This window comes from Mastomys coucha, unplaced genomic scaffold (assembly GCF_008632895.1).
Source record: "Mastomys coucha isolate ucsf_1 unplaced genomic scaffold, UCSF_Mcou_1 pScaffold21, whole genome shotgun sequence".
Classification (NCBI taxonomy): Eukaryota; Metazoa; Chordata; class Mammalia; order Rodentia; family Muridae; genus Mastomys; species Mastomys coucha.
In genome coordinates, this window is record NW_022196904.1 from 156736281 (window position 1) to 156754237 (window position 17957).

At 46.6% G+C, this 17957-nt stretch overlaps 1 non-coding gene and 1 pseudogene across 2 annotated transcripts in view; one reads left to right on the forward strand and one right to left on the reverse strand.

Annotated features, from left to right (window-relative positions):
- Positions 1–2917: 2917 nt before the first annotated feature.
- Trnaf-gaa lies at positions 2918–2990 on the reverse strand. The gene has a single exon. It is a non-coding gene; the product is annotated as a tRNA-Phe (tRNA).
- An 8910-nt stretch (positions 2991–11900) lies between these two features.
- Positions 11901–17957, forward strand: part of LOC116101436 — a 41566-nt pseudogene continuing 35509 nt past the window's right edge. Inside the window, exon 1 of the transcript XR_004122836.1 lies at positions 11901–11932. The product of XR_004122836.1 is annotated as a GTP-binding nuclear protein Ran-like (transcript). The remainder of the gene's footprint in view (positions 11933–17957) is intronic.

The window sequence follows — 17957 nt, forward strand, 5'->3', positions numbered from 1 at the left end:
CTGATCACTCCCATTGGTAAAGCTGTGTGTGGTTTACAGAGGCACAACTTTGCAAAGGGACTCTGAAAGGAGGCGTGGGCCAGGTCCCTAAGCAAGGGTGGCCCGAGGGAAGAGACAGCTGACTTTATCTTCTGATCCAGTAAGAGGAAACCAAACCTTTAGGTGATGCCAATTTCCTAGAAACCTTTGCCCTAGAAATGGAACTGCTGAAGGCTGGAATTTACCCTAAGACAGCACAGTGGGGACTTTGAGACCCTGGTATCCAGAAAGCAACATTGACATCATGGCCAGCCACTGTCAGGACATGTGGTAAACTTCTCACCCTGGTGATGTAGTTTGCTTCTGGAGAAGCAAACACAGCGAACACAAGTGCCCAACTACAAAAATGCGTTGAGCCCTTTCCTGTCAGATGTCAGTGCTCTGAGAGAGGTTTTATCCCTAGCTTTGTAATACTGAAACTACTATTGTGGGTATGGAAGACAGAGAGAAAGCTGCTGTTTTGCCCTTAAAGGGAATGCTGAGCAGCTAACCACAACCCTCTTTTAAATCCTGGTGGCTCTCTTTCACAGAGCAGGTAAGGATTGCCCTGGGATGCTGGTAGAAAATACACATTCTGGCTCTCCCCTTGCAATCTGGTGCCTTAGGTCTGCAAGCACCCCTGGTACTTAGTCAGTGCAAGGTAAGTCCACCCTGAGAATTCCTTACCAATTACAACTCCATACAGATGTTTTTGCAAAGTGGGTGGGGCTGTGTCATAACCAGGAGCTCTGTGTACCTCGGCTGTGCCAGGAGCCCATCTATGCTTAGTTTCTATGTTGCTTGTCCATGGGCAAGGTCACTTCGGATCTTCCTGGGATAGTCATTTACAGAAGGCCCGGAACTGTGACTGCCACCACACTATTTTTCCACGCTTAGTCGACCCGAGGCATGTGCTAGGCTGAGCAGGCGAGCAGGCTGCTCTTGGTATGTTTTCTCAATTTAATCTTTCCCTTCCCGCTTCCTCATGGCACTAGATTATGGTTATTCAGGAAGGCCATGAACCTTTGCTTTTGGCTTTGAAATAATGATACTTTCCCATTTTGTTTTTTACCAGAAGCACAGTGTTTCAAAGCCCTGGCCCAGGAAACAAGTTCATTTTACACTCAGCAGAAGGAAATAACTAATCGCATGTTTACTGTACTCTTATTCAGCACGGCTGTAATTTAGAAGCCAGCAGGTTATAAAAATACATCCAAAGTGCATTTTGTTGGAGATGTTACCACAAAAGGATGTGGTGAGCCCTTGGCTACAGTGCCCCAGACCAACCCAGGCCCCCCCACACTCTCGCTGCAGTCCCTAGCGGTACCCTTGGGGCCGAGAGTTTAGGATGGAGACAGATGCTATCCTGAGCTACCCACTCTGAATTTGGCAAGAGTGCGGTGCAGAAACCAGAAGGCCAAGTGCTGGTTTCAAACGCTTGTATAGAATGTCTGGTGCAGAGGGCGTTTTGGGGAGATGCCTCTCCTGTAAGCTTTTAACACCACAGGAGACCAAGGCCCTTCTGGGAAGGCTGCTTGCTTGCCCCTCCTGTGTCAAGCAGCAAAGACATCTGCTTATTAGGAAATACTGGCTGAATGTAAATAAACAGGCAATAAAGACAGTATGGACCAAGTTGAATCCTTGAGAGCTTCAGTAACTTAAAGGGAAGATCCCATCGAACAGGACGCCCAGTAGGACCCGCTTCTGAGTTTGGGTTTCTAACACCATCTGCCAGGACTGAGGGCTTCCAGTGCCTGGCTGGTGATTACTAACTGAATGGATGAGTGTGAAAGAATCATTTAAGGCTGTGAAAAGTCAGGAGAGAGTTGCCTGGGAGATGGAGGGAGGGGACTAAGAGGGAGCCACAGGGCTTCCCTACAGGCTAGATAGCTGCTTCCCACCTGTGTGATACCTGCAGTGTGTGCTCTGTGCATGGATGTTAGTATCGGGGTGTTTTTAGTTAAAAGATTTATCAAAGAAGATCGAGGGATGGATGGCTCAGATTCAAAGATCAGTAGATGCAAAGAGCTAGTGGGTGGCTGCGAACTTGAAGCTCTCGACCCCTACAGAGTGTCTGTAATGTTAGTGCACAGCTCTGGTCACCAGGAGTGCCGAGGGTCACACACGACCTAGGATTCTAGCCAGTCGGGATGCTCTTCCATGGTCCAGTGCTTTTAGGAGATGGAACAGAATAAGGTGTACTTCCCATTTGATTCTGAGGTTAGCCTTGACCGTGTGATTTATTCTGCCACTCCAACACTGATCCAGTAATGTGTCAACTCCAGATGAAAGCTTTAAAAACCTAGAGTGAACCTATAGTATGATTTAAAATTTCCAGAATCATCTTGAAGCTGATCCCTAGAATGGGATGGTGCTGTGACCAAGACACTCAGTTGGTGTGGGCCAGTGGGGGGACTCCCTGACAGACAGAACACCGGAGTTTAAATGACTGCTTTCTAAATGTCAGGAATGACACACACCATGAAGAGTAAGTCCCTACTGTGTGCAATGTATTCCTGGGCCACTTCTGTGTTGCTAAGAAGACAGATTGTATCTTAGACTTTCACAGCTCTAGTGCCCAGAGAATTCCCTGGAGCGTTCATGAACAAGTAAGTCCCTGAGGTTTCCATTTTCAAGGCTGAGCAAAGGCCCAGGAATCAGCATTTCTGCATAGTGCCCAACTGCCCCTGCTAATCTAGAAGCCACACAGTGAACATAAACCTCATTCATTGTAAGTCGCCCTTCCCTTACCTCAGCTGCAAGTGTCTCTCTGAGAGAGATCGGGCCTGAGAGGTCACCTCAGGGTCCATATTTGTCACCTGGGGATGTCTCAGAAACTAAGTCTTAGTAGTCACATTGTCCCTTGTAGAAATTGTGCTTCCCAATTGAAAGATAATTCTGCTGAAACCCAGGATCGAACCAGGGACCTTTAGATGTTCAGTCTAACGCTCTCCCAACTGAGCTATTTCAGCTCAGATAATATGAACTAACTAGTACCCTCAGAGCTCCCAGGGACTAAACCACTAACCAAAGAGTACACATGGTGGGACTCATGGCTCCAGCTGCATATGTAGCAGAGGATGGCCTAGTCAGTCATCAATGAAAGGAGAGACCCTTGGTCCTGTGAAGGTTCTATGCCCCAGTGTAGGGGAATGCCAGGGCCAGGAAGTGGGAGAGGGTGGGTTAATGAGCAGAAGGAGGGGGGAGGGAACAGGTGTTTTTTGTTGTTGTTGTTGTTTGGTTTTTTTTTTTTATTTAATTTTATTTTTTTCTTTTTTCAGAGGGGAAACTGGGGAAGGAGATATCATTTGACATGTAAATAAAGGAAATATTTAATTTAAAAAAAAGATAATTCTGAAAAGATGCCTTTATCTATGAGAAGCCTTTTTCTGTGGCTCAGCCAACATATCCCTTGTTTATAAACCCTGCATTCCTCTAGCATTGGCTTTCAGAACTTGCCAGTGCTCGTGACTTAAACCATGGCAGTCTTGTAAGAAGAAAGAAAATGACTACATTCACTCAGACACTTAGGCCCCCCTCTCAGCTGCTCATCCCAGAGTCTGTCTGTGCTTTGGCTCCCTCCCTGATGAATGCCTCTTTGGAGCCTGGGCGTCCCAGTGAGGAAGACCCAGTGCAGCACACAGCTGCTCTCTCAGCAGCTGCCTCTGAGACCTCCCCTGTTCTCATTCTGTCGCTGGCCAGAAGTACACAGTGGTCCTTCTACAGCCAAGACAGAGGCCACTCTGGACATGCATGCCAGCAGCTGAGACAGACACATCTGTGAGGCGGAGTCACGGGAGCCTTTGGGACGAGGAGCCTGCTGACGGTATCCATTGTTCTGAAGGCACACGGGGCATGTCAGAGCTCTAGAGTGAAAGACTGAGTTAAGATGAGAAAGAAGCAGAAGAAATCAGTGTTTGGCTAGGACACTAGAGCCAACGTGGTTATATCCTTCCTGTCTATAAATTAATCTCTAAGACTCCACTCCAGGAAGTACAATCACTGAGACTGACTGATGGATGGCCTTGACGACTAAAGGAACATCAGAAAAGTGTGAGTCATTCAATCACTGTCAGGATATAAGGCCAGACACATAATCAAATACCCAGACACTCGGGGTCTATCTTACAAACTCTTGATCCCGGTCCTTAGGGGTTTTGTTTCTGTTTGCTGATTTTGTCTATTTAAGTTTGGGTTTTGGTTTGGGTTGGTTGGTTGTGGGTTTTGTTCAGAAATAGTCTTGCTATGTATGTAGCCTGGATGACCACTTGGAATTCACCATGTATTGCAAGGCTAGCTACAAACTCATGCTAGTCTAGATAATGCCTGCTTCAGCCTGCCAAATGCTAGGACTACAAGTGTGGGTGACTGAGTCCAGTCTGCAAAATGTTTTAAAAGGTAGAGACTAGCTTTATCTTTCTTTATGTGTCAGAGTTTAGGGACTTCAACTAAAGAGAGCAATCGTCCTACAGTTACCAGAACACAGGGTCTTGGACTCAGGGATGTGTTCTGTCACAGTTTTGTCTTTGTTTGTTACCCACATTAATATTAGGAAAGCAAAATACTGCCTTTGCTCATTAGCAACCCTTTCAACTATCTGTGCCACTAACTAACCACTATGTGGAGAACTCTGTCTCATGCCAGCATGATGAATGTTGGCCCAAGCAGTGACCTGCCCTATCTGCATACCAAGAACGTTATCCAAATCTTTGGAAATACAAGGAGTCATGTTTGTGGGCTTTGGCTCCCATTTGCTTAATTCCTTTTCTCCTAATGTGTCCTTACCTATTCTGTTTTTACAAAGATACTAAGCATCTCTATAGAGGTAAAAAAAAAACGAAAACAAAACCATGGAAGATACTCTGCTCAGAGCCATACAAGAGATGAGCAGTGTACAGGAACCTGCTTTAGCAGAGAAAGTTGTTCCTAATAACTCTTTGATGAGCTGGTCCAGTGCCCTTGCCCGTATTAGTGCTACATAAGCAACAAACAGTCCCTGAGCCTGGGTAGCATATCACAGTGAGCATTCTCTGCTCGTGTGGGGTCAGTGATGAGGCTCTCCTGACCTTAGCCATAGCCAGTCTCATATCTTTTTACTGCCGCAGGCCGCTCAGATCAGGAATCCGAGAAGACTTGATTTCATTCCCATGATTCCGGTGTCCAGCCTATGCATGTTCTCATGGCCATCCAGACATGCAAGAAATAAGGGGACAGGAGGACTCTGGAGGCTTGGGTTTGATCTGGCACCTCAGCATTTCCATGACACTGTATCGGCCCAAGTAAGTCAGAGGACCAGCCCAGATCCTTGGAGAATAAAAGCAAAAACCTTCAGTGAGAGGAACAGTAGGTCATATGCCTGAATGTTTACGGCTAGGAAGAAGTAAAGGATCGATTAGGCATCATAACGAGATCATCCTCTACTGTCACTTCTGCAGGATGCCAGGTAGCTCAGGAGACAAACTTGGGCCAGGTAGTGGGGGTGCATGTCTTCAGTACTAGAGCTCTGGAGGCAGAGACAGGCAGATCTCTGAGTTCAAGGCCAGCTTGGTCTACAGAGTGAGTTCCGGCACTGCCAGGGCTACACAGAGAAACCCTGTCTTGAAGAGAGAGAGAGACAGACAGGTAGAGACATAGAGACAGACGCAGAGGCCTCTCTTAAGCCATTAAGATACCTGTGGGGAAGGGTGGAGATAACACATCTGACCAACCAAGAGACTGACTGGCTCTGGCAGAGCTTTGTCCAGAGAGGGAAACCCAGCCAGAGGCGAGCTGTGCCTGAATGTGAATGAAAGAGTGGAAAGGAAGCCACTTAGACACTGTTGTGGTAATGCAAGTCGAAAAGGCATATGATCATTGAGTCTTAGGAGCCAGTTCAGATGGTGCCTTGAGGTGGAGAACACGGAGGGTCAAACTAGACTTTTCTATCACATTCTCATTGAGAAGTCGGCAACATTAAGCTTAGGGTAATCAGAGCACTACAGCCTCTAATGACAGAATCGTAGAGGCATGAGTCGCAGCAGAGTCCCCTCAGCTCTTGGCTAAAGGATCATTCTTACGGCAAAGCATTGCTCCTTCCTGGGGCCAACAGGGAAAAGGTCTGAAATAGGCTCTGCATTCTTGCCCATGAAACTTCCTTGATGTGCTCTTAATTAGCAAGGCTGGCTCAGTCTCTAGGAGCAGACAGACAGGCATCCCCCTTATCCCGTGATAGCCAACAGCAGCCTAACCTGTCTTGCAAGGTTTGGGGCCATGTTAGCATGCCTGACTGTTGAGGTAGGGGTAGAGAAAGAAGCTGGCATAGAGGATTTAATAACAAAGTTAAAGGAATTTGCCACTTACTAACGAAGTTAAAAGAATTCCTTTTGCTTAAGGCTCATTTAACTGCCTGGCTTGCTCTGGTAGACACTATATACTGAATGTCTTCAACATGCCGAGACGTCTACTTCTTGCCCCACGGCAAAGGGGGGGAACACACACACTATCACTTGTGAAGCTTGAGAAACAGCCTTATAGGCACAGGTAGAGGTAACAATAAAAATCCTGCCGCTATCCACTTCTGAAGTACTAAAGATGGTGTGATTAATTGATCCGTGATCTGACCCCTTTGTGCTCAGAGACAAAGGCTGAAAAAACCTCATGGCCTATGGTGTATCTCTAAAGACAGACACTGAGGTGGTCCTGGGCCAGCAGAGATAACTCCTATCTGCTTCAGGGAGCAAGTCAAGAGCAGGCAGCTCTGTAGGCACCCGGGGTAGTTGTCCTCAGTGTAGATGGCAAAGTTGACCATGAGATTTTCTTGGCTACATCCAAGTGGGTTCCTCATGCCCTGGGCCTGGCTATGAGGCTTCTTCAGGTCTCTTCTAGGGGAATCCTTTTCTCAAAATTCAAAGTGGCTATCTACCTAAGGATACCTGTGATACATGCAAGTCTGTATATCAGTGTACATATGCAGTTCAAGTGAAATGCACCCATCTAGGGCAGACAATACTCCCCCGAAGTGCCATATCCCACCTAACAAAAATCCCAACACCAGGCATGAGAAGTCCTCTTTTGAGTTTGTTGTTCAGAGTTATCCAAGAGAGTCCCAAAACAGTATTCCTCTTGCTTTTGGTTGCCCTCCAGAGGTGGATGGTTAAGTCCCTACTGCTGAAGACAGCGGACACTTTGGATACAGGATCCATAGGATCCACACTAGATCTGATCCAAAAGCCTCCCTCCTCTCTAGGGATGAACTTTCATGGCCAGAAGCAGCTTCCAAGCTTTCAGAGGAAGGAAGTAATCAGAAGTCCTACCCAGCTCTGATGCCCGTAAACAGCGTGGCACAAAGGCCCTCGCACTATAGTAATGGCACACTTACCATTAACCGACAGCTCTCTAATTAGGTGTTAGGCCCATTCAACAAGATGGAAATCATGCCTGGTACTGGAACCTAGCCAACCATTGGCGCTGGGACTTGGCAGGGGGATGAGGGGGTGTTACTGAAATCATGGATTTTGGAGGAGAACCGACAACCACCACTTGACTAAAACAGCACAGTCCCTAACTGCATTTTAAAATTTGTCATTTATATCCACAGAAAAGTATAGTCTTTTCTCTCATCGAGGAAACTTCTCTTTGTGACAAAGCCTATTCTAGAGACCACAATTATCGAAATGCAGAGTTGTGAAGCCCATTCATACCCAACTGATACATCTACACCATGACTCCTGTATTTGAGGCTCAGGGATCACTAAGAAGAGGACACAAAAAGATTGTAAGCACCAGAGGACCAGGAAGTTTGCCATGAGATTGTGTCTGCTGGAAATGTCAGAGAAGCTACGCACCCCTGCACGCAAGTGATGTCTCACGGATGGGCAGCCTAAACAACACCTGAACAGGGATGCACCAATAGAGATGCTAATGCGGAAGAGGAAAAGCCAGTGAGGTCCCAACCCTAGACAAAGAACTGCAGGCAACTAAAGAATGCTCTTCTTCCCCAGGGAAAAGCACATCAATTGGTGTCCAATACTAGATGCTCAGCCCTGGAAACACATTATATACAGATAACATCATAGAGCTCAAACTGGCTGTATTTGTATTTAGGAACACACACATACACACACCATCAACAATAATGAAAGAAAAAGAGGCTATGAATCTGAAAGAGTGTAGGGGGGCATACATGATGAGAGAGAGTGTTTGCTGGAGTTGAAAGAGAAGGAAATGACGCCATTATACGCTCACATTTTTTTTAAATAATTTAAAAAATAAGAAATACCTCTCCCCACAAAAGACTCAAAACATCAAGCAGAGGCAGCCTTCTTTGATGGGCTAAAGAGAGGGTGCCTGGAACAGAGCACAATATGGAACCTACCCATCAAGGGAGAGTCTGCACGAGGCTCAAGGTAGGTGTCAAGGGAGCAGGCTACACTTCTGAAGGATATTTTTAAAAGAAATAAAGAAGCCAAGAGTTAAAGACACAAATTTCATCCTTATCTGAGAAATGGAGAGGCAGCTATTTGAGTCAACAACTACCATAAAATAAGACATTGAGTTAAAACAACCCCCAGGAGACATGAAGCCAAGAAAATGTTTACCCAGTTGAATCAACTAAGTAGACTTTGTTCAATAGATAAACTGAGTCAACACCATAGTTCCTCTATAAGGAGACTTGTAAAGGAACCTGAGAAGCTGTGTCCTCAGATCCCAGTCAGTTTCAGAGACAACCATACTTCCAAGCCAGACCAATTTGTTCCTCAGAGTGCTGACCCACAGGCTCCCCTTAGTGGCCAGTTATGAACACACCCACACTCTAGCCATTCTAATGAGCTTCTCAAACAGGATGTAGACTTTATAAAAACAACACATTTGCAATCTTAGGTTGTGCTGCATAGAGCAGCAGCATCACTTCATAAAGATCTACCTGTGCATATATTGTGGGTAACGAAGTAAACGTGAACAGAATAAAAGGTTAAAACGTTCGCAAAGCCAGATAGAGAACACAACTATCCACTGCTGCTCATGGCAGGGAACAAAGAATGGAATCATCTAGAAGTGCTCATCTGGACTTCTTCTGGTCACAGATTTGTGGGTGGGGAGAAACGCCAAAGCAGGAGGGCCAGTCCCTGGCCACTGAGGGACTACCAGCCACACAGAAAAGAAAAGAAAAAGAAAGACTGAGTTGCAATGTAGCAGGTGCCTGGGCCCAAAGCTGTAAGGGTTTGCAAGGACAGGCAGAGGGCTGTGGGAACACAAGGACAGGCAGAGGGCTGTGGGAACACAAGGACAGGCAGAGGGCTGTGGGAACACAAGGACAGGCAGAGGGCTGTGGGAACATAAGGACAGGCAGAGGGCTGTGGGAACACAAGGACAGGCAGAGGGCTCTGGGAACAGGACACTGGGCTGGGGAGTTCGCCCTGAGCCGTGTCAGGAAGGAAATGATGGGCACCAGGCTGGTGGAGGAACAGCATTTACTTACTTCCCAGCTGGCTGGAGCTGGTTAGGGTGTGTGTGTGTGTGTGTGTGTGTGTGTGTGTGTGTGTGTGTGTGTGTATGTGTGTGCGCGTGTGTCACTGCCTTGTGGCTTCCTCTGGAAACTCATATTTGTAGACTTGTTCCTCTCTGTTTTTAGGACTTGCTTTTCCCCTGTGGCGAAAGTCCTGGGGACTGAACCCAGACTGTCATTGCTGTGGGGCAAATGACCCACCAATGAGCTATAGCCCTGTCCCTGTTTGTTTTTTTGTTTTTACAGTGGTAACATATACATAGCACAAAGTTTGCCATTTCAACCATTTATAATGTTAATTCTGTGACATTATGCACATCCCCGTGTCCTGTTGCCATTATCTGTTTCCAGAACGTTGTCATCATCCTGCACACACACATGATGTGTGTTCTCATATGACTGCCTTGCTTGATACATTCTAGATTCTACTTAATTGGAGACATTAGGCCTCCTGCCTCCTTCTTCCCCCAGGAGAAGCTACTGAGTGATCTTGCCTCGACACCATTTATTTCACATTCTGCACATTTCAGTGATGGAAATGACAAAAGTTGCTTAAATAACATTCAGCTATATACAGACTCTGCTTATAAACATGTTGTACAAGCCAGCCCACCTTCTCCTCACCGTAAACCTAAGAGGCAGCTGTGCACCGTTATTGTCCCCTTTGTGTGAGATTCCAGACAGGAAGTATCAGCTCTGGTGCCCTTTATCTTCCTTCAGCCCAGGGCCAGGAAAAGAGAGCAAGCTGAGCTATACCTGACTCATACAATCAGCTCGGTCCTGTGAGCACATGGGCTTGGGAAATAGCCTGCTCTGCCTGGAAAGCCCATAGGACTACTGGACAGTGAAATCCTCTAGCCTCATGTGACTGCCCTGAAACATTCTTTTTTTTTTTTTCTTTTTTCTTTTTTTTCTTTTTTTTTTTTTTTTTTTTTTTTTTTTTTTTTTTTTTTTTTTTTTTTTTTTTGGTTTTTCCGAGACAGGGTTTCTCTGTGTAGCTCTGAAGACCAGGCTGTCCTCGAACTCAGAAATCCGCCTGTCTCTGCCTCCCAAGTGCTGGGATTAAAGGCATGCGCCACCATCGCCCGGCTTCTTCTGCCCTGAAACATTCTAGATCCTACTTAATTGGAGACATCAGGTCTGATTCTGGGGATGCCCCAGCTCTCATAGAACAATCCCCCAAGGTTCCATTCACCTCTAACCTACTGCAGTTACCATAAGCTAGAGCTAGGACAGCGATGTGCAAAGCCCAGCAGTAGGACATTAGTTTCAAGAAGTCTGCCCTAGTTATAGTTAGGTCATGAGATTTCTTAACTATGGAGACAGAAACTTCTAGAACAAAAGTCAAAGAACCCACAGCTGCTTTCTTTAAGCCTATTGTCCATCACTCCCACCCCAAGGAGTGAGAAACTGAGGGAGTCTGGAGCAGGGAGCTTGCTGTCTCCAGGAGGACAAACAAAGCAGTTTAATTTCCCAGCTCTGGGGACAAAGATATTATGAGAAAGTCTGTGTTCTTAGGAACTCCATGTGGCTGTCCAGTTCTCTAGGTCATAATTTTAGGGCCCAAATCTAAAGACATCAGTTGACCAGGTAAACAGAATGTATTGACCTGCCTCTGTACCTCGGGCTGCAGCTCTGACAAGTCCCTCAAGCTGCCCTTCTCAAGCTCCCAGCTTGCTTGCTTGCTGCTTCTGACCCCAGGCAGGGCTCAAATGCCTGGCTAACTCACATGCCTACTTGCTCTAAATTTTTCTCTTTAACCTTTCTTGCCTGCCAGGGTTACCCAAGGTCTCCTGCCTCTCAAGTATGGTGCCTCAGAAATCAGGGTTAGCTGGCAGTGATGTCATGCATCTGAAATCCCTGCACGTGGGGGGCAGGGGCAGGAAAACCACCAGAAGCTGAAATCTAGCCTGGTCTACATAGTGAGTTCCCCATCAGCCAGGCTACATAGGGAGAACACGTGCACACACACACACCCAGGAGAGAGAGGTGGGGAGAGAGAGAGAGAGAGAGAGAGAGAGAGAGAGAGAGTGAGGAGAATGGAGAGGGAAGGAAGGGGGGTAATAGTCAGCAGACCAGGCCAGAACACTGTTTTTCCTTCCACAGACAGGCACCCATTCTCTGACCCATTCTCTAGTGCTCAGTGAAGCCCCTTCCATGCTCATTTGTGCATATAGCCCTGTGAGACTCCAATGATTCACGAATGGCCCACCTGAGAAAACAGACCAATAGAACACAGACACAGAGAAAATGATGGCTGATGGATTGACCTGTGAGGTCCTTAAAGCCAACGAACCCTACAATCACCATCTTTACTTAGGTTGGAGGTCCAGAAAAGCCAGTGGTGTAGTTCTAATCCAAACCCAAAGCCTGTGGCCCAGGGAGCCACTGTCGGATCATGGGAGAGGACAGAGACCCCAGCGGAGGGAGGTGAGCTTGCCTTCCAAGTCTTTGTTCTACTGGAGCCAAACTATAGATCAGATGGCATTTGGTTTTTTTCTCTCAGTCTCTTACAGAAACTCCCTCATAGACACACCCAGAGATATTTCATTAGCCAGATGGGCATCCTTACCCAAGTGGCTGCACTAAGCTAACTACCACACACCCCTTGACCAGAGCTCTTCACAGCTGAGCATCCCAAGACCCTGAAGCCTGACACTCTACCTTGTGCAGGTTGGGACCAGAAGGAATCCATTTACATAGGAAGGCAGCAGTACCTGGAGGCTACTTATTGACCAGGAAGAAACTTCTAGAAAGAAAAGACAAAGAGAGTCTGCAGCTGCTTTCTCTGAGGCTGTCACGGGTGGGACGTCATGGGAGCCTGGGCTGATGGAGGCTCTCTGTAACCTGCACAAATACCATGGAAATGGTGGCAGTTTTACTTGGGGGAAGCTCATTTTTCTCTTTGGTTTGGGATGCTTTTCTCTCCTTTCCCTCACTAGCATCCCTCTACAAGTACAGAGGTATTCAAATAAAAGCAAGCATCACTCTCGGGCACCCTACAAACAGGGGTGATGGCTGGGCCACCACACACTCTGGGCCATTCACTGTGATCTTGACTGAGCTCAGCAAGTTGCTATGGTGGTATGGGACAAGCAAATGAACCCAGCCTGCTGGCCACCAACTAGGCCCTTCTGAGGAGCCTCTAGGCCAGTTGTTCTCAACTTTCCTAATGCTGTGGCCCTTTAATATGGTTCCTCATGTTGTGGTGACCCCAACCACAAAATCATTTTCATTGCTACTTCATAACTGTAATTTTGCTGTTGTTATGAATTGTAATGTAATTATGTGTGTTTTCTGTATGGTCTTAGTGACTCCTGTACAAGGGTCACGTCTCGACCCATAGGTTGAGAAACACTGTTCTAGGCTATCTTGAGTGTAGAGAGAGGAAAGCTGTCCCCCAAGGACTGAGAGCTCTGGTAGGCAGCACATGCTGGGCCTCACCAGACCTGTGCTATTCTCAGTGCTGGACTCTGCCATCTCACCACTCTCTGGTGCAATCTAGAATCTTCAGGACTCACTCCTGTGTATATTTCATCCTCCTTATCTCTGAAACAGTTCTGTTTTGTTTTGTTTCGGTTTGTTTTGTTTTGTTTTTTCGAAACAGGGTTTCTCTGTATAGCCCTGGCTGTCCTGGAACTCACTCTGTAGACCAGGCTGGCCTCGAACTCAGGAATCCACCTGCCTCTGCCTCCCAAGTGCTGGGATTAAAGGCATAAGCCATCACTGCCTGGCTTGAAACAGTTCTTTTAACCTGCCACCCAGACAGTACCTCCTTGTGTGTCCCTTGTGTGTCCGTACTGTCACATGCTACCTCACCACACTGCCTCAGCCAAGATGTCCTGACACCCACCAGTTTTTGCCTCCTTTCTCCCACCGCTGCTTCCTCAGTTCAGACCGTTGCAGTGTCTCTCCTGGTTTGCCTGGAGGGTATCCAAATTGGTCCCTCCTAGGCCTCTTCGATGTGGCCCATTTTTCCCTCTTAAAGCTACCAAGGCTCTCTGCTCATCTCCTAAGCAGGCCTGAGGAAGTTTCCTCTAAAGTTAGATCTAAGTCTCATCAAGCTCCTCCCACCTTCCCACGGTGCCAAACCAGTTGCCACAGGAGGTTCTGACCCTCAGCTGTAGCGTTACTCCATCTACTGCTCAGACTCCTGTCCGGGTGTTCAGTAGAGATCCAAGGGCCCCGAGTTCTCTCATTCTGAACGCTGGGTACTAGTCTCCTTTGCAAAGAACTACATCACAGCCTTCAACAAGGGACTGGCCACAACAATGGATGTGTTAGTCACAGTGCAGGTAGACTACCAAGACAGATCAGGATTGAGCTTAGTGTACACATCCATTTAGAGGTTGGATCCAGTTTAATCAGAGACTAAATAAGCAGAATTCTGTCCGACATGCAAGATCCCAAGCTGTAACCCAGGAAGGCGTGGCTTTGGTACGGAGGTCTCTCTTCCCGGTCTTGTGGTTAGTGGCTCCCACTCTCACTTCTCATCGACCAAAATGCTAACACTGGATAGTTCTTCAAGTATTTCCTTGCAGCAAGGAAGCTTAAATAACCAGCCATTCTGTCATTCAAAGAAGAATGCTTTAGATTTCATGCAGTTAAAGCTAGGGACCCATTGCCTTTTAGGGGATTTGTCAGGCCACTCTGAAAAAGGCAGAGTCCCTTCTAGGCCATGGCATGTCCCTAATTTGTTTTGAAATAATGGTTATAAGAATGTTTTCTGGGACAAGGTAGACCGGGATCCTTCCTTCACTTCCTTCACTCCACAGGCAAACTCACAAGATGAGCCTGCTTCTGCCAATAATTGTCCCCACGCAACATGACTTGTAATGTCTTAGCTCCAACATTCTCAGATACTGTCACACCAAAATGAAACAGCACAGAACTCTGCTTCTCTCCTGTGAAATGAGATTATATACCTTTCTTTCTACAATCAGAAGAAAAGCATTTTCCCTCCAGGAAAACGAAGGTAAAGAACTAAGCAGCTCTTGTTTCTTTAAAAAAAAAAAAAAAAGAGGGAGGTCAGAATTAAATGACATTTATCATTAAATGTTTATAAGTGAACTATCACAAGGATTTCATTTTAAGCTCTTTTTTAAAAAAGAGGGATTTAAATGGAATTTTTGCCTTTCGCTGTATTGACAATGTATCACGGGTCTTTTCTCCTTTCGTGCTGGCTTTTCAGCTTTTAATTCCTCTTTTGTGCCCTGAGTAATGTTATGGTTTGACTGACTATGAAAGGTTGTCACAGGCTGCTGTGTTTGGGCACGTGGTCCCAGGTGGCGCTGTCCTGAGAAGTTGTAACCCCTTGGGAGGTGGGGGGAAAATGAAGCCTCAGGAAAAAAGCTGACCACTAGAGGGCAACCTTATGATTTAGCCTGGTAACTGACCCAAGCACCCGGCTTCTAGGTCCACCAAGATGTCCGGAGTCCCAGCCGCCTGTTCCTGACACCACAAACACCATAAACGTTGCCATAGATTCCCTGCCATGGTAGACTGTGCCCTCAAACCCTGAGCCAAAATGAATCCTTGCCCCTAGCGTAGTTCCTGTCATGTATTTGGTGACAACTACGTAAAACTGACACAAATTAAGTAAGAAGCCTTTAAAACTTGGATAACTAGTTAATAGCTACACCTAGCCTTTTTTTCTCATTAGAGTTAAAGATTTACAGCCTGACCTAACAACCGTTGGCTAACGTACAGTTTGCAGGAAGCAAAACCCACAAGCCAGCTAACTGGCCGAGCTGGACCTGCGGAGCCCAGTGGTCCTCTGCCACCTAGTGTCCACACAGGATACTGCATCCTTTTCCATATCGCACTTCCAAGGAATCCTCTCTCCCCCTCTCTTTCGTGGCTACCACTTCATCCTTCAACCGACCCGGGAATGTCATGGAGAACAAGTGCCACCATGGTACTGGGAGAAAGCATGGGCTCTTGGACTGGACAGAATGACCACGTTCGCCACACTCTCCACCTGAGACTTGGAGCAAGGGCATGACTATTAAGCTTTAGCTTCAACACTTGTACAGGATTGTAAGAATGATTATCACTATAGACTGTGACCATTGTGCTTGTAGAAAGTCAAATGGGGAGAGAGCTACATCAGTGAAGCGCTGGCACTGCAAGCATGAGGACCCAAAGTTTGATCCCAGAACTCACTTTTTTTTTTTTTGAGACAGGGTTTCTCTGTGTAGCCCTGGCTGTCCTGGAACTCACTTTGTAGACCAGGCTGGCCTCAAACTCAGAAATCTGCCTGTCTCTGCCTCCCAAGTGCTGGGATTAAAGGCGTGTGCCACCACTGCCTGGCCCCAACTTGCTTCTTGGTCATGATGTTTGTGCAGAAGTACAAACCCTGACTAAAACACCTGTGCTCAGGCAGCATGTGCCCATTTGTCTCTTCACATCTTATTGACAAATCTTCCCATCCTGGCTCTATTCCAGAATCCTTTCTCTCTCCTGGATGTCCCACTTCTATTTTCTGCCTAAGCCATAGGCTATAAGATTTTTAATTGACAGGTGATGCATCCATATAATACTCAAAATGTTCTCTCTACACCCAATGGCTGCATTGTAAATATTAGATATCATAAAGTATTTGCAAATCATAAGCCAGCGAGTGCTTAGGACAGTGGAAGAGAGCAAAGGCCAAGAGAGCAGATGTAGAACCAGGGACCCGCCAGTTTAGCTCCCTTCCCAGTACCACGGTCTATTCCTCTGAAGTGCTCAGGAAGGTGAGAAGCAGGTGGCACCTGCCCAAGTGGGGCTGATTTTAAGGTGCTCTTATACTCCCAGTTCCAAATTCACAAAAATGAGAAAATGGCTCAACTGGATTTGGGCCTAACCTAGTCTGGTACCTGAGAGAGCTTAGTCCTCAAAATGTGATTGATGTTCTGGGGGCATTCGCTACACCACAGATGGCCATGAACTAAGGTGCCATAGCAATAGGCTATAGGTGGGAGAATTTTCCTGAAATTCAAAGTGAGGTCTCAGAAGACCTTGAGACCTTTGAAGTTCTGGACAGCTCAGTGGTATAGGATGATTGTTATCCATCTAGAAGAATCAAGTGATGTAGCCGGGTGTGGTGGCACATACCTTTAATCCCAATACAAGGGAGCCAGAGGCAGGTAGATCCCTGAGTTCAAGGCCAGCCTGATCTGTATAGAGTTTGAGGATACCCAAGACAACACAGAGAAACACTGTCTTAAAAACAACAACAACAAAACCCAAAGAAAAACAAATAAACAAGCAAAACCCAAAGAATCAACTAATGCAAGCCTCATTTTTAAAGGTTCTTTTAAAAAAGATTTGTTTGTTTGTTTCATGTATATGAGTATATATGAGTACACTGTCTGCAGACACACCAGAAGAGGGCATCAGATGCCATTAGAGATGGTTGTGAGCCACCATGTGGTTGCTAGGAATTGAACTCAGGATCTCTGGAAGAGCAGCCAGTGCTCTTAACCACAGAGCCATCTCTCCAGCCCCTTAAAGATTTATTTTAATTATTTTAAATTGTGTGTGTGTGTGTATGACAGACAGAGACAGAGACAGAGACAAAGAGAGAGAGGAACAGAGAGAGAGAGAGAGAGAGAGAACACAATCTTGCATACATGCCTCCCTGCATGAGTGCTTGTGTACATGTGTTGTGCGTGTATGTGAGTGTGTATGCGCGTGCACACGCGCGCGTGTGTTTGTGTGTGTGTGTGTGTGTGTACATGAGAAAAAGTGCCTGCAGAGTTCACAGACATTGGCTCACCTGGAGTTACAGGCAGTTGTGAGACACTAAGATAGGTGCTTGGCAAATGAACTTGATTCTCTGCGAGAGCAGTGTGTTCTCTTCACTGCCCAGCCATCTCTCTAACTCCCAAAGTCTCATTTTTATTCCCATGAGGAAACCACATCCTGGAGAAGAAAGACTCCCTGATGGTTATTTCAGGGATGATTGGCTCTAAGCCAAACTCACATTCTCTACATTATTGTTGAGGTCTCCTTCCACTTCCGCACTGCAGCCCGGGCAGAAGGTAACCTCAGGAAATGTCCCCAAAGGCAATGGCAGCTGAGCCTGATGGAATACTGGCTTGCAGCTACAGCAGTTCAGCCATGCCTGGACCCAGAGAAACTGGGTCATAAATGGGAGCTGCTGTCTTAGACAGGGACTGCAGGGACACCTTGTATCAACAGATAAATAGCTCTCCTCCAGCTGTGCAAGATCCCAAAGAAAAAATGACCAAGGAAGAATATGGTCATATCTCCTGCTATCACCAAGAAGCAAGAGGCCAAGGGGAAAGCCAGTCTGGAAAAGCTGGTCAACAGGAATGTGTATGTCGCCATTGCCTCTATACAGGTTAAGTTAAGTTTGTTCATTTAAAAAAAAAAATTGTTAGCCGGGTGGTGGTGGCGCATGCCTTTAATCCCAGCACTTGGGAGGCAGAGGCAGGTGGATTTCTGA